Source organism: Mixophyes fleayi, chromosome 10 (assembly GCF_038048845.1).
Source record: "Mixophyes fleayi isolate aMixFle1 chromosome 10, aMixFle1.hap1, whole genome shotgun sequence".
Lineage (NCBI taxonomy): Eukaryota > Metazoa > Chordata > Amphibia > Anura > Limnodynastidae > Mixophyes > Mixophyes fleayi.
The window spans coordinates 89,715,472-89,732,315 of NC_134411.1; the positions used below are offsets into that span (position 1 = coordinate 89,715,472).

A 16,844-nucleotide genomic window follows, 5' to 3' on the forward strand; every position below is an offset into this window, starting at 1 on the left:
CTGCTTCCTTAATAGTGAACCTTTAATCTGTGGGTGAGGTATCATAATGTGACTGGGGGGGGTGGCGTGATGTGACTGGGGGGGTGGTGTGATGTGATTGGGGGGGTGGTGTGATGTGGCTGACTGGGGGTGTGGCGTGATGTGGCTGACTGGGGGTGGCGTGATGTGACTGTGATTGGGGGGGTGGTGTGATGTGATTGGGGGGGTGGTGTGATGTGACTGGGGGGGTGGTGTGATGTGGCTGGGGGGGTGGTGTGATGTGACTGGGGGGGTGGCGTGATGTGACTGGGGGGGTGGCGTGATGTGATTGGGGGGGTGGCGTGATGTGACTGGGGGGGTGGTGTGATGTGACTGGGGGGGTGGTGTGATGTGGCTGGGGGGGTGGTGTGATGTGATTGGGGGGGTGGTGTGATGTGGCTGGGGGGGTGGTGTGATGTGGCTGGGGGGTGGCGTGATGTGACTGGGGGGGTGGTGTGATGTGACTGGGGGGGTGGTGTGATGTGGCTGGGGGGGTGGCGTGATGTGACTGGGGGGGTGGCGTGATGTGACTGGGGGGGTGGCGTGATGTGACTGGGGGGGTGGCGTGATGTGATTGGGGGGGTGGCGTGATGTGGCTGGGGGGGTGGCGTGATGTGGCTGGGGGGGTGGCGTGATGTGATTGGGGGGGTGGCGTGATGTGGCTGGGGGGGTGGCGTGATGTGGCTGGGGGGGTGGCGTGATGTGGCTGGGGGGGTGGCGTGATGTGACTGGGGGGGTGGTGTGATGTGACTGGGGGGGTGGTGTGATGTGGCTGGGGGGGTGGTGTGATGTGATTGGGGGGGTGGTGTGATGTGGCTGGGGGGGTGGTGTGATGTGGCTGGGGGGTGGCGTGATGTGACTGGGGGGGTGGTGTGATGTGACTGGGGGGGTGGTGTGATGTGACTGGGGGGGTGGTGTGATGTGGCTGGGGGGGTGGCGTGATGTGACTGGGGGGGTGGCGTGATGTGACTGGGGGGGTGGCGTGATGTGACTGGGGGGGTGGCGTGATGTGATTGGGGGGGTGGCGTGATGTGGCTGGGGGGGTGGCGTGATGTGGCTGGGGGGGTGGCGTGATGTGATTGGGGGGGTGGCGTGATGTGGCTGGGGGGGTGGCGTGATGTGGCTGGGGGGGTGGCGTGATGTGGCTGGGGGGGTGGCGTGATGTGATTGGGGGGGTGGTGTGATGTGACTGGGGGGGTGGTGTGATGTGACTGGGGGTTGTGTGATGTGATTGGGGGTGTGGCGTGATATGACTGGGGGTGTGGCGTGATGTGACTGGGGGTGTGGCGTGATGTGACTGGGGGGTGGCGTCATGTGGCTGGGGGAGGTGTGATGTGGCTGGGGGAGGTGTGATGTGACGGGGTGACGGGGTGACGGGGTGGCGGGATGTGTCGGGGGGGTGGTGTGATGTGACTGGGGGGGTGGCGTGATGTGGCTGGGGGGGTGGCGTGATGTGGCTGGGGGGGTGGCGTGATGTGACTGGGGGGGTGGCGTGATGTGGCTGGGGGGGTGGCGTGATGTGGCTGGGGGGGTGGCGTGATGTGATTGGGGGGGTGGTGTGATGTGACTGGGGGGGTGGTGTGATGTGACTGGGGGTTGTGTGATGTGATTGGGGGTGTGGCGTGATATGACTGGGGGTGTGGCGTGATGTGACTGGGGGTGTGGCGTGATGTGACTGGGGGGTGGCGTCATGTGGCTGGGGGAGGTGTGATGTGGCTGGGGGAGGTGTGATGTGACGGGGTGACGGGGTGACGGGGTGGCGGGATGTGTCGGGGGGGTGGTGTGATATGACTGGGGGGTGGCGTGATGTGACTGGGGGGTGGCGTCATGTGGCTGGGGGAGGTGTGATGTGGCTGGGGGAGGTGTGATGTGACGGGGTGACGGGGTGGCGGGATGTGTCGGGGGGGTGGTGTGATGTGACTGGGGGGGTGGCGTGATATGACTGGGGGTGTGGCGTGATGTGACTGGGGGGTGGCGTCATGTGGCTGGGGGAGGTGTGATGTGGCTGGGGGAGGTGTGATGTGACGGGGTGGCGGGATGTGTCGGGGGGGTGGTGTGATGTGACTGGGGGGGTGGTGTGATGTGGCTGGGGGGGTGGCATGATGTGACTGGGGGGGTGGCGTGATGTGACTGGGGGGGTGGTGTGATGTGGCTGGGGGGGTGGCGTGATGTGACTGGGGGGGTGGTGTGATGTGGCTGGGGGGGTGGCGTGATGTGACTGGGGGGGTGGTGTGATGTATTATTCCATATGTTGCCGTTAGTTCTATTAGTGGTGAGGACTCAACCTTACGCCACTAATGAAGAAATTGCAGTTTAATGACCGTTATAAATAAATAATCAGGGAGCTTATTAACAATAAGCTGTTGCTAAGGTCTATGACACCAGCAACCAAACAGACAATTATCCTTGTAAGCAATGAGAAGAGAATATTCAAATATTGAACATAAACCTCACTCATGTAAACAGGGCCGGATTAACCATAGGGCTAACTGGGCTACAGCCCAGGGGCCTATGGCATCCAGGGGGCCCTTGAAAGTGCTCAGCAGCAGTATTGATGGGGCGGGGGCGCCCCCAGCACGATCAGTGCTGCTGAGCACTTTCACTGCGGTCCTTCCCGGGCGAGCTGTAGTCTCCTTACTGAGGAGGTCTCGTGAGTCTCACTCTCACGAGATCTCCTCAGTAAAGAGCATACAGCACACCGGAGAAGGAGGTAAGTGCTGCCTCGTTTTGGTGGGCAGAAAAAATACCGGCAACCGAGCCAGCTGCCATCGGTGCAGCCTTTGTCTTCTTCCAGCTCCACACCAGCCATTGTATCTTCCATTTTGGGCAAATACCCCAACCATCGGATGATGCCGAAAGCCAGTTCTTGCCCCTCACGGGGGAATGGAGGCCCCCTTAGCCCAGGGGCCTCCATTCCCTTAATCCGGCACTGCATGTACATGGATTGATTAGTTCTTAGAAATCTTTTACTTCAGAACTGACACATATATAATAAAGACTTATGCTGACGTACATTATTTGTTGACATATTTTGGCTGTAATGTATAGGAAACTGTTAAATAAAGTAACAGTGTATTCAGTCATGTTTACCAATTAAACCATGTTATCTAACTTGTGGCTGTCATGGAATGTTTTCATAAAGAAAACCTTAAGGCCATATTCCATCCAATATTTTATTGTTAAGTAACATTCTGTGGGGACAAGACTCCGTTACAGTTTTGGAATTGGGGTGTTTTCTCTTTCTGATCCGAGTTCTGCTAGTTGGAGGGAGGGGGTGGGGGGGGGACTAAAATTAGGTTTTGGGTGAACTGTGCCTTGAATAACGGGATCCATAATAAAAGTTGGAATCTGTCCTAGCAATTGTTCAGTGCATAAAAGCCGTCTTTTGATTACCAGATAATGTAAAGGGTCTATAGGAAACTATTTCCACTAATTCTATTAATCAGGAAAATTACAATTTAATGTTACAGATATTCAGCCAACAAAATAAAAAGACTATCCTCCCAAAACCTGGACAAAAGGATATATGTACAGTAGGGTCGTCCAAGGATTTTCCAGGACAGTTTTTGAATTGAAAGGAATGAGTTAATGTAACTACTGGTGCAGATTTTAGGGACTAAGCAAGTTACATGCATGTCCTGATTTTCTGTGTCTAATCAGCTTGTGCACAGGGCTGGCTGTGTGTGAGTTAAACGCTGGTGAGCAGCACAGATCTCCGCGTGTGCATCCTCAGGAAGGAAGGAACACCCTGTATCCTTGACATGTTTCCCAGATAAGCCGCTGACATTGGACAAGAGAGAAACATTCTGGATTCATCTGTGTCTGGGAAATCAGCTATTGTAGCTGATCAGTAAAGTGAAACCTGACTGATGTCACATGTATACAGCTAGGGGTGGGCTGTGGTGGGGGGGGCAGCAGGGGGCTACCTGGGCTGGTAAGGGACAGGGGGTAGGGGGCTACCTGGGCTGGTAAGGGGTAGGGGGCTACCTGGGCTGGTAAGGGGCAGGGGGTAGGGGGCTACCTGGGCTGGTAAGGGACAGGGGGTAGGGGGCTACCTGGGCTGGGTCACTGAGCCGCCTGCATTTCTTTTTCTTTAAAATGTTCCTAATAGGCCCCTAGCTAGGGGAGAGTTCACTTAATGTGTATATTTCCCTTACAAATGAGAATCAAACGTTCAGCTGGACTATGTGTTCTGAAACACTTCCATGAAACCAGATAACAGTCCAAATAATATAATGATTGTAATAAGAAACAATTCAGTAACAGGTATTCATTCAAGGTGTTAATCTGTTGTCTTTAATGTCCCATCTTTTCTAAACCTACAGGCCAGGGGCCCTTTGTGTACCTCGTCATAGGCATCCAAATTATTGTGTGTTCACAAACGTGTTTATTACGTGGTGCTTGGTGCATAGGAGATGTGGGGGCAGGGGTGGAATAAGACCTCCATCGGTCCTTGGGGGCTGCTCAATATATTTTTTTTTGCCTGAGCTGCCCCTGACACACTCTAGGGGAAGCCTCTTTTGGACAATTCACTATTTTCTACAAAGAATACGGTGCAATTTTATAAATAAAATGCAAAGATTATATATATACTGTATGTATAAATGTATTTTTTTTATATAAAAAAACAGTACTGTATCACTACATTTTCCCTCTCTCTTCCTCGTCTCCTATGTGGTTAGCTCCTAGCAGGTTGACGATTTTATGCAACAGAGTGGAAAACTATTCCGATGGAAAACGATCCTCTGCATTAAAGAGGGGGAAGGTAAGGACCCCGCTTAGCCACCCACCACCCATTCAACCTTGTTACAAAAGCCCCAATAACAATCTCTTAAAGTAGGCATTTATTAATCAAAATTCCCAACTTAAGTTGACCACTCCCATGAGGATCCTGCACAGAGACCTGATAGCGACAGGATCATTGTTCACATAAGTGTTCCCACTGAGGTGATCAGAATACTCATCCGAAACAGCTGGATCACTTCTGGCATCAAAGCAGCCTATTATTGCATCAACGTGGCCTATTACTGAAATTTTACACAGTCCCATAGTGACCATCTTCCGTTTATAAACATGACAAATATTCATCCTGTCAATTTCCATGCATCGCCTCGCCAAGCATCATAGGGCTTATCCAGAGCTTGCCAAAGCGCTGGGCCGCCTCAGTCCCCTTCCCTTCTCCTAAAAACACCTGTTGACTGCTGTCCCAATAGGGACGATGGGACAGAGCCCTCAAATTGTAACTGCGGCACCTAAACCAGGAAAGGTATTTAATTATAGAGCTATAAACACAGTGATATTGTGCCGACTTCCTGGTATTACCTGAAATACGGCAGTTATCGTGGCCACCGTAGCTTGTTGCCCTTCTGTTTTTTTGGCCTGAAACTTACTTCCAGTGAACTCTCTGATCCACACTCCTCACAACGTTGCAGCCTGTAGATCGTTAAACTCTGTATTTTTGCTACTGTAAGCAATATAGCGAAAACACGCCGCATAAAATCCGTACAGTAAAAATGTAGCAGTAAAACTGTTTATAACTTTGCAAATATTTAGATAGGATCACTGACAACATCTATAGAGATTGCAAAATCTGCAAATCTAGTGACCTCACAGGAAGCGTTGCTAGGAGATGCCCAATACACTGAGAGACAACTTGTTTTCATAAATGTAAAAATCATCCAGAGCCCTGAGCCAAGTGAGTGTAATCAGGAAGCTGCATTAGTCACATTACATTCCTAATGCAGAACTATGCTCTGAGTGCAGTCAGACAAATACACTCCTTTTGCAGAATGCAAGAGCACCGTAGGGGGGGAATGGGGGAGTGATTGTAACTTCAAAATTAAAGGATTGTGGGAAACAAAGATGCCATCAATTATATCAGTAAATATTTATACTTGGTGACTTATTTTTTGGTTGAAAAAGTATCTTTATTTTGTATAAATAAAGGTACAAAAAACATACAATACATTACATTCAAGTGTACTGCGTGGTAGAGCAGGAGTGAGTACAATACACCGTGAAACATGATCAGTCATACTTTATAGCACAATACATGGCATAGGGTACAAGATATGACATAATGCACTATACATCAAGTGCTGCACTAACCATGCGAAGCTTAAACAACATGACAGTGTCAAACAAGTAATGGATGTGAGGGGATGGTAGGTAAGAGAGGGGGGGATCTAAAGTGCAAACCTTTATTGAGTGATAGAAACAAATATAGGGAAAGGTGCATAATTTAAGGCAAGACATTACAACAAAACTTCAAACAGTGATGGGGGAATGGGTTGGACGGGGTAAGGGAGGGGAAGACAAGGCTTTATTGAATAAACAGACACATGGAGTGAGAAAGAGAAGAGGGAGACAACAATCAATCATCTCCCTATTCCTTAGGAGTGTCCATGGTGTTATAGTCTCTTAGCAGGCTGTGGATCAGCCTGCGACAGTCCTGGATGGTCATCTTCTCCCTTTTCAGAATGAGACGATTCCTGACAAGCCAAATAGCGCCCTTAAAGCAGTTCATATGGTGCCAGGCTTCCTGGATTGTGCCCCAATAGTGTGGGTCACAGGAAATAATCCATAAAATACCGAATGGTATGAAAGGCAAGTCCTGGGCACACTGTCCTTAAGTTCATGTTCCAAGGCATCCAACAGTGCCTGTGCAGTGGGGCAGTCCCAAAAAATATGATCTGCTATTTTTCTTCTGGTGAAACAAAAGTTAACATATCTGCATAGGTTTTGGGAATGCTTGAATGTCCTGAGAGGCAGATAAGATACGTCCCTTTCTCACCACGGAAGCCATGAATACCCTTGTTCGCTCGCTTATTATCTCTCACCTTGATTACTGTAACCGTCTTGTCTCTGGCCTACCTGATTCTCGCCTTGACCCTTTTAAGTCTATCCTCAATGCTGCTGCCCTCCTCATTTTTTACTCCCGCCCCTCTATCTCTGCGATCTCCCTCCAACAGTCACTACATTGGCTCCCCATACCCTACAGAATTAAATTTAAACTCCTCACTCTCACCTTTAAAGCTCTTAGTCAATCTTCCCCTCTCTACATCTCCAATCTCATCTCTACCTACACTCCAACCCGCCCCCTCCGCTCTGCCTCTGACCGCCGCCTCATTACACTGATCACCTCCTCTCACTCTCGTCTTCAGGACTTTGCTCGGGCTGCTCCCCTGCTGTGGAACGATCTTCCACGTTCCATCAGGTTAGCATCTACTCTCAAAGGCTTTAAGCGTGCCCTTAAGACTCATTTCTTTATTCAAGTCTATCAGTCCTCCTAACTTTCTTGTCCTGGCTCTCTCCCCTAGTTAGTACCACCCTTTATGTGTCTCCCCCTCCCTTTAGGTTGTTAGCTCTCATGAGCAGGGCCCTCTTTCCTTGTGTGCTCCTTCTACCATTCCATCACCCCCTGTACCTCTTGGCCTGCTTCGCTAGCCCTGTTTTCCCTGTTTTATTAATCTTCGGCCTTCTTCTTGCTGATTTCTACCATCCCTTTCACTATCTGTCAGATATAATCTGATTTGCTTTACCCTGTCACCTGTGTTTGTATATATTTGTGTATCATGTTGTGTCTTGGTTCTGTTTTCTGTATATGTAATGTACGACGCTGCAGACCCTTTTGTGGCACCTTATAAGTCAAAGATAATAATAATAATAATAAATAATACAATATGTCAGACAACCAGAATACACATAAGTAAAGGGAGAATAATGGCCCCCAATATATCAATAATAATCCCTTTCGCAAGAGGCCCACCATTCCTTAATGATGCAGTAATGCCACTGATCTGCCTGGGCTACACCCTCAATCTTGATGGTAATTGTTCCTTTATCTGTAATAGAATCCTATTCATTTCTTGTAATCTTTGGTGCAGATGTGTAATAAGAAGGTCCCAACAATGAACCTATATAACCCTCCGTGGCCCCCACTTAAATATATAATGTTTGCATATCTTATTCAAACTCCAATATTATATTTATGGGTGGAAAAAACAACAACATTCTTTGGGAAAGTGACACCAGTCTTTGCTCTGTCTGTTTTCTTTAGTAGATCCATGTGTATATAGCTACAATGCAAATATTTGGCAGAGAGCATATTAACACACCAAAGTCTGTACACCTGCTGCTGCTCTGCAGACGTCATTAGATTCTGCTAGCGGTGGGGAGATAGCACAATGCAAATAACAGACATTGTGATGGGTAACGGGAGAACTTGTCCTACAGCACACAGTAGGGAAACTTCCCATAAACTACCAGGCTGTATGTGAAATAAGATAATTCTGGTGGCTGGTACACAGGGCAATGCTCAAACTGCAGCACCTGAGGGTGTGTCTAAATATAATTAAAGGTGTTATTATGAAGAGAGTGTCTCAAATATTTAAAAACTATGATTGTGGCTATGCGTTCAACGCCATGTTTAATACAATGACCTGCATTTAACAATAAAATAATAATGCCTCAGTTGTTCATTATAATATCCAGCCCCACAATTGTCCAACATATAATATAGATTCAGTAATTGGTGTATTAAGCAACCCTCCAATTTTACAGGCTGAAACTTGCAACATTCTAATGCTCCAGTAGTGATACAGACGTGGAACACGTTGTCACGTTTAGAGACCTTCGATGCTTCTCTTAGTGTGAGGCTCAGATTTGTTCTATTTCATCCATAATGTAGGATATTCGTAATAGTGGAATACAAAAAGTTGAGAAAATGTGAATTAAATGGAGAATTCCTTCACAGTGAATATAATTCTCAAATAATTATACTATTTACCAGGGACTGATTAAGGGTTCAGGCCACTCTAGGCCATACTTGCCAATTCTTCCGGAATGTCCAGGAGACGCCCGCATTTCGGGTGGGTCTCCCGAGAGTGTATGGCAGTCTCCCACATCTGCCCACTTCACTAGGAAGTGGACAGAATTGGGTCCAAAATGCAGCGATTCTCCTGGCCCCGCCCCCTGGGGAGGGGGTTGTCACACTTGTGCCTATCGCCATCCTTGTCTCTCCTACTCGCTTATCCTCAAGCGCCCGCCCAAGGATGACTCATTGTCTTCTGCCTTCACCATTGGAATACGTCCAAATTAAAACCTTACTACATTTTTCTTCCATGTTTTCTTTACACTTTGGAGAACAACTATTCTCTTATATTTTTCAGAGCAATTTCAGTTTATACCTCTGTCTGTCATTATTTTGCACCCCCTAAACATTTTTCTCTGATCACCCTATACTTCTGTATCTGTAAACTGATGCACTATGTCATAACTCTCCCTATGTAGCATTAACATGAATAGAAATGAGCAAAATAGTTTGCTATGTTTCTATAAATTTTAGTATTTCTGAAAACAATATGAGAATTTGGAAAACATATATTGTAAATGTTTAAAAGAAAAAAATATACCCTTAAAATATATTTTTTAAAACTTTTACATCCTCCACACATACATGCAAAACTCTTTCGGGAGAAAGATGTAAGTTTTGGGGTTAGATTTACTAAACCTTGTTAAAAGGAAGAGTGACTGTGTTGCCCATAGCAACCAATCAGATTCTAGATATAATTTTCTAGAATGTACATGATAAATGATCGCTAGAATCTGATTGGTTGCTATGAGCAACATCTTCACTTTTCCTTTTAGGAAGCTTTAGTAAATCTACCCCTAAATGTGAAATCTGATGTGTCAGGGAGTATCTTGGAGACAACATGTAAAAGCTCAATTACTACATCAGTGTTAGAAACTCCCCATAAAGTACTGATGCGTTTGTATACTGTCCCTTACAGGACTGCTGAATATCTCCCAGGATATAGTTCTCTGTGTTTCCAGGGATATGGACGGAAGGAGATGCTATTCCACCTTTTCTGGCCTTGTCCCAAAACTAAAAAATGTTGGATCCAACTTTTTACTGGGTGGATTCATATTCAACTTTCACATGATCCTCAGTTGGTCCTCCTCACCACCCCTGAGAAATTGGCTAATACATACTGTATGAAAACAAACTAATCTGCCAGATTTTTTCAGGGACCAGGATGGTTCTGCTGAGATCTTCAGTGACATTGGTCAAGTCAAAAACTAGATAAATTGGAATTTGAGCAATTAAAAATTGACAAGATTTTTTTTTTTTTTTTAAGCCAATACTCAGGCTCAATTTCTTTCCAATTGGATCCACGTCACATCCCCCCTGGGCTCTACACATTTGGTCAAGCTCTTTTTGGGAGCCTTGTGTGAGAGGTGAAAGGGTGTTTTGCATAGCCTGGTCCCTTTGTTCTTTCTCTATCTTTTTCTGCATCTTATTATTAAATAAATAATAATGGAAAGTGAGGTCTATTTATAAGCTAAGGAGAAAACCCCTAGCGTGTTCCTCCATAGAGGAACAAAGTTCACATCGTGCTTAATTCTTTTTTTTTTTAAACTACCCGTTGAATATTTTTTGAGTTTCTTTTTTTTTAATGGACAACTACAGGACCTTGGATGTGATTTGTTTTGGACACCTACAGGATCTTGGAATGTTTTGTAATTTATTATGGACTCAAGCCTTAAGAGTTAAAAGCTTACAAGGCTAGACCCATTATAGATGAAGACAACAGATGGTATATCTGGGGTTTTATTATTTGTAATAAAATGATGTGGTTTAAACTAGGAGCGTGATTTATTTACATTTTAGTTTATTTTTATTTATTTTTTTCAATAAATAACGTGCTTTAAAAGAGGTGTGTGGCTTATTTAAATTTTACTTTGTGGTACCACAAGGCTCAGCAGGCCCTGGGTTGTAGGGCATGCTGGCACTTGTGTTTCTCCAAGTGCCAGCATGCCCTGGTTGCCATGGGTATGCTGGTGCTTGTAGTTCTACAATCCCCAGCATACTGTGTGTCATTATGGCAGGGTTCCCCTGCTATAATGCCACCAGCCCTGGCTGGTAAAATCGAGGGGACCCCATGCTTCCCCCTTATTTTGCAACTACAAGCAGTAGGCTGGCAGCACAAGGGTTAATATCGTTAAGAGGGGGGACCCCTCACATTTTTTTAATTTTGATTCCGTCATTTTACACTATATAGAGCCTGCCGGCTCTACAGGATCTGACAGATACGTACCTGCAATGTCCTGTGTCATAGAGCACAGTAACACTGCAAACAAATTCAACAGGGCATGTATTCCAGAGTGCGCATAGGCTAACTCTGTCCATATAGTACTGAACGCGGGTTGCGCTAAGACACCCTGATTCATTATGGAAAGTATGTAAAAAAATGAGTAAATTTTCTCTTGGACAAACCATGTTACAATGAAAGGGGTGATAATTTAAATTTATTATTTTGCACATAAGTTAAATACTAGCTTTATTTTTACACTGAAACTTAAAGTTGATCTAGGACATGCCCTACCCCAACTATAAATCTTTCCCCATATTTTAAATTTACCTTCCCCTCCAATGCAACATGGGTTTGCCCAGCTGCAAAGTTACTACTTCTTTTCTTTTCGCTTTCCTTTCCTTAATGAACCAGGCCCATTGTGTCTAATTCTAAATCTAAGCATACCATTGTGAGCAGTTGTAATAAAAAAAGATTTATATATTTTTGTTTTAGTTTCACTTCTCTGCCTCAAGGTTGTTCTGTATTTTATGAATTGTTATAAAATGCCTCACGTATGTTTACTAGGCTCATGTACTCTACATACCACAGGTCCCTGTTAGGAGAAAATCAGCTAGAGGGTGCAAATTGGCACCTGGGCAATTCATGCTGCCGCGCAAAGGGCGTAAATGCATTTTTTTGCTTTTATCTGCATTCTGCAACACACAAATAGTTTATTCTAACACTGTGATGGAGTTGAGTGCAGGTGCTCCACCTCCCAAATTTAAATGTCCCACGCTCTCCCCCAGCATATAATGGTTATGCCAAGGTTGAACATTGCACAGTCCAGCCTGACTTCATCCTAACCCTATGTGTATAATGCCTGTCTTATAATGTCCAGCCCAGCAAGTAGCACATGCAGCGACTTGTAGTTCCTCAGCCGATGGAGAGACACAGAGTGATAAAACTGAACCAGTGATTATCAATCATTACCAGATGTTTGCTTTGTGCCGATCAACCTCCTTACAGCTATGGTTTCCAGGCTACCTTATTAGGTGGTCTGTGGATTTGTGGTTCTACAAATTCTAGAGAGTAATAAATAGCTATGCCTGGCTCAGTGTTCTTGCCTCTTCCGTGGCTGTTACTAGGAGGTCTCTAGCTGGCAGGGTATGTAAGTACTTGTAGTTCTACAAGAACTGACAAGTCACAGATTGCTGAAATTGAGCCAGTGGGTAAAGATCAAAAGATCAAGGCCAGATGTTTCTTGTACCTATCACTCTCCTCACAGGTATCATTTCCATATACTGCCAGATGTTAATGCTGACATCTTACATACAAAAATCATTGGTCTGTTTGTTTGTCTGTCCGTTTTTGCATTCGGACAGCCCTGCACGAATGGGGAGGAAACCAACACGAGGTGGTCCAGTTGGATCCTGGCTAGGTTTTAGGGTGGTTAGGGTCCCGGTTGGACCTCCCGTTGCTGTACGTAGGGAAGAACTTTGACCCATGGAGCCTGTTCTGAGCCTTCCACTGGATGGATTTGGACGAAAACTTCACAGAGTGGTAACATTGGATCCCAGAAGACATACTAGGGGGGTTGAGGTTCCAGTCTGACCTCCCGTTGGTGTACGCTGGGCAGAACATTGACACAGGGATCCTGTTCTGAGCGTTCCACTGGATAGGTTTGGATGACATCTTAGCTGTTAATTATTTTTAAAATATTGACAGTTCCATCCAACTCATTGATAACTCAATAACTTGAATATTTAAACCCGGGCAACGCCGGGTACTTCAGCTAGTAATAATATAATCATCATCATCATTTATTTATATAGCGCCAACATATTCCGTAGCGCTTTACAATTGGGGACAAACATAATAAACTAATAAACAAACTGGGTAAAACAGACAAAGAGGTGAGAAGGCCCTGCTCGCAAGCTTACAATCTATGGGACAATGGGAGATTGACACATGAGGTTAAGTCTACATTATGCATTTTGGCCCAGCCAGACTGCAAAGGTAAAAGTGACTCATAAGCTCAATGATCCCGTCACACAACAATGTTGGTCAGGGGGTAGTTGTCTTGTGTGAAATTGTGTAACAGGCTAAAGGTAGCGAGGTTAAGAGGGTGGCTGAGGAATATTATAAGCTTGTCTGAAGAGGTAGGTTTTCAGAGAACGCTTGAAAGTTTGTAGACCAGAGGAGAGTCTTACTGTGCGAGGGAGAGCATTCCATAGAGTGGGTGCAGCCCGAAAAAAGTCCTGTAACCATGAATGGGAGGATGTAATGAGGGTGGATGAGAGACGCAGATCTTGTGTAGAACGGAGTTGCAGAGTTGGGAGATATTTTGTAACAAGAGAGGAGATGTATGTTGGTGCAGCTTTGTTGATGGCCTTGTAGGTTAGTAAAAGTATTTTATATTGGATTCGGTACAAAACAGGCAGCCAGTGTAGAGACATACAGAGTGATTCAACAGAGGAAGAACGATTTGCAAGGAAAATCAGTCTTGCCGCAGCGTGCAAAATAGATTGTAGAGGTTTGAGTCTGTTTTTGGGAAGACCAGTAAGGAGGGAATTGCAATAGTCAATGCGGGAGATGATGAGTGCATGAATTAAGGTTTTTGCAGTATCTTGCGTGAGATATGTGCGAATTCTAGAAATGTTCTTTAGATGCATGTAGCAGGATTAAGATATAGAGTCAATGTGGGGAACAAAGGATAGGTGTGAGTCAAGGATTACACCTAGGCAGCGAGCTTGTGGGGTGGGATTTATGGTCATGTTATCAACAGAGATAGAAATGTCAGGTATGCTCTTGTTGGCAGGTGGGAATATTATTAACTCTGTTTTAGAAAGATTAAGTTTGAGTTGGCGAGAGGACATCCAAGATGAAATGGCAGAAAGACAGTCAGTTACACGGGACAACACAGATGTCGAGAGATCAGGAGAGGATAGATAAATTTGTGTATCATCCGCATAGAGATGATACTGAAAGCCAAAGGAACTTATTAGATTTCCAAGAGAAGCGGTATAGATAGAGAACAGCAGAGGACCTAGCACCGAGCCTTGTGGTACTCCAACTGATAGGGGAAGCGGAGCAGAGGTGGCTCCAGAGAAATTAACAGTGAAAGAGCGATTAGAAAGGTAGGATGAGAACCAGGATAGAACAGTGTCTTGAAGCCCTAGGGATTGCAGCATTTGCAGGAGAAGAGAGTGGTCAACGGTGTCAAATGCAGCTGAGAGATCCAGGAGAATTAAGAGAGGGTAATGGCGTTCAGTTTTAGCAGTGATCAGATCATTGACAACCTTGGTCAACGCAGTCTCTGTGGATTGTTGGGAACGAAAGCCAGACTGAAGAGGATCCAACAGGTTGTTGCGGAAAGGAAGCGTGTGAGGCGAGTGTAGGCAAGTCTCTCTAGAAGCTTGGAGGGGCACGGCAGCTGAGAGATGGGACGGTAATCTGATAGAGAGTTTGGGTCGGAATCTTGTTTAATTAGAATAGGAGTAATCACTGCATGCTTGTATAGTGAAGGAAAGATGCCAGTAGAGAGCGAGAGATTACAGATTTGAGTTAGAGGTGAAATGAGCACAGAAGACAGGGATCTACCAATTTGCGAGGGAATAGGATCAAGAGGACAGGAGGTAGAGTAGGAAGATAAGAAGAGAGTATAAATTTCCTCTTCATTTGTGGGGTCAAATGAAGAGAGGGTGTCAGAGGGTAGTGGGAAGGAATTGAGCTGATTGCTTGTCAAGGAAGAGGATACCATTTCTAGTCTGATCTTGTCAATCTTGTCCTTGAAGTAGGAAGCAAGATCCTGGGCACTGATAGTGGACGGAGGGTTCGGGGTGGGAGGATTGAGAAGATATTTAAATGTATTGAAAAGGCGTTTGGGGTTAGAAGCCTGAGCATAGATAAGAGATTGGAAGTATGTTTGTTTTGCCGTGTCTAGAGCATTTCGATAGGAGCGGTAGACAGAAGTATATGTGAAGAAGTCATTAGAGGTGCGAGATTTACGCCAGTGACGTTCTGCTTTACGGGACAGTTTTTGAAGATTTCGTGTTGCTTTAGTGTGCCACGGTTGACATCGAAGTCGACGTGTAGTATGTAGTGTCGCTGGAGCCACTTGATCAAGGGCCGTTTCTAAGGTTTGGTGAAAATGGGGTACTGCTATCTCAGGGAAGGAGAATGTAGAGATAGGGGAGAGAAGGTGTTGGAGAGAGGTGGAAAATTGTTGAAGATTAATAGAATTCAGTTTTCTGCGGGTATGAGGAGGCTTGGTAGAGTTAGACAGAAGAGAGGTTAGAGCAGTGGGGGTGAGTGAGTAGCTGATAAGGTGATGATCTGAGAGGGGGAAGGGTGTGTTAAGAAAATTAGAAACTGCATAGTCTAGAGAAAACAAGATCAAGGCAGTGGCCATCCTGAGGAGTAGATGATTCAATCCACTGGGAGAGGTCAAGTGAGGAGGTTAGAGAGAGTAGTTTGGAAGCAGCTTTGGAAGGTGGGTTATCAATGGGGATGTTGAAATCACCCATGATGATGGTGGGGATGTCTGAAGATAAGAAGTGAGGGAGCCATGCAGAGAAATCCTCAATAAATTGTTGGTGTGCTCCAGGGGGACGATAGATCACCGCAACACGTAGAGAGAGTGGATTAAAGATGCGAATAGCATGTACTTCAAAAGATGTGAACGTGAGTGATGGGACGTTTGGTAGAGCTGTAAACGTGCACTGTGGGGAGAGAAGTAGTCCAACCCCACCTCCTTGTCTGCCTTCAGGTCTGGAGGTGTGGGTGAGATGGAGGCCACCATGTGAAAGGGCTGCAGGTGAGGCAGTGTCTGATTGCATGAGCCATGTTTCTGTTATTGCCAGAAGATTGAGTTTTTTTGAGAGGAAGAGATCATGAATAGAGGTAAGTTTGTTACAAACAGAGCGTGCATTCCAGAGGGCACATTTAAAGGACTTTGGAAGAGAGGGGAGACAGGTGATATAATAACTGGGGGGAGTGTCTGTCATTACCAGATCTTTGCCTTGTGCCTATCAACCTACTTACAGCTATAGTTTCCAGGCTGCCTTATTAGGTGACCTGTGGATTTGTAGTTCTACAACAGCTAGAGAGTAACAAATAGCTATTCCTAGTCCAGTGTTCTTGCATCTTCCATGGCTGTTACTAGGAGGTCTCTAGCTGGCAGGGTATGTAATGACTTCAGGGGCAAACGCAGGATTGTTAGAGGGGGGTTTCCACACCACACCGCCAATGGGTGTGACCAACATGCATGGGGGCGTGGCTATAATATTAGACAGTGCTTGGCTGCTCTCCAACTCTTCCTATCCCCATAATATACATGGGCAATGCTGCGTATACCACTGTTAGGTGCACGCAGCTCTCCCTTTTCAAGCAGAGCTGTGTGAAGCGAGAGCAGGGTCCAGACACCTCAATTATACAGTGCCCCAAGCTTGGAGGGGGGTTTCCAGGCACTAGGAAGCCCCCCCCCCCCTCCCGCTTTGCCTATGGACTTGTAGTTCTACAAGAGCTGAAGAACCACTGATTGCTAAAACTGAGCCAGTGGGTAAAGATCAATGCCAGATATTTGACTCGCACCTATCACTCTCCTCACAGATACCAATTCCTAGGCTGCCATAATAATAGTATAATAATTGTTGGCAGAGCCCATCACTGGCAGATGTCTGCCTTGTGCCTGGCACTCTTCTCACAGCTGTCACTCACACGGCCGCTAGGTGGCGCTGTGCCACGTGTGTA

General features: G+C 46.0%; 1 protein-coding gene across 1 annotated transcript in view; it reads right to left on the reverse strand.

The window, feature by feature from the left end:
* The window catches only part of CHTF8 (chromosome transmission fidelity factor 8), a 30,052-nt gene extending 24,524 nt beyond the window's left edge, over positions 1-5,528 (reverse strand). Inside the window, exon 1 of the mRNA XM_075189095.1 lies at positions 5,341-5,528. The gene's annotated coding sequence lies outside the window, so the exon portion shown is untranslated. The remainder of the gene's footprint in view (positions 1-5,340) is intronic.
* Positions 5,529-16,844: the final 11,316 nt, after the last annotated feature.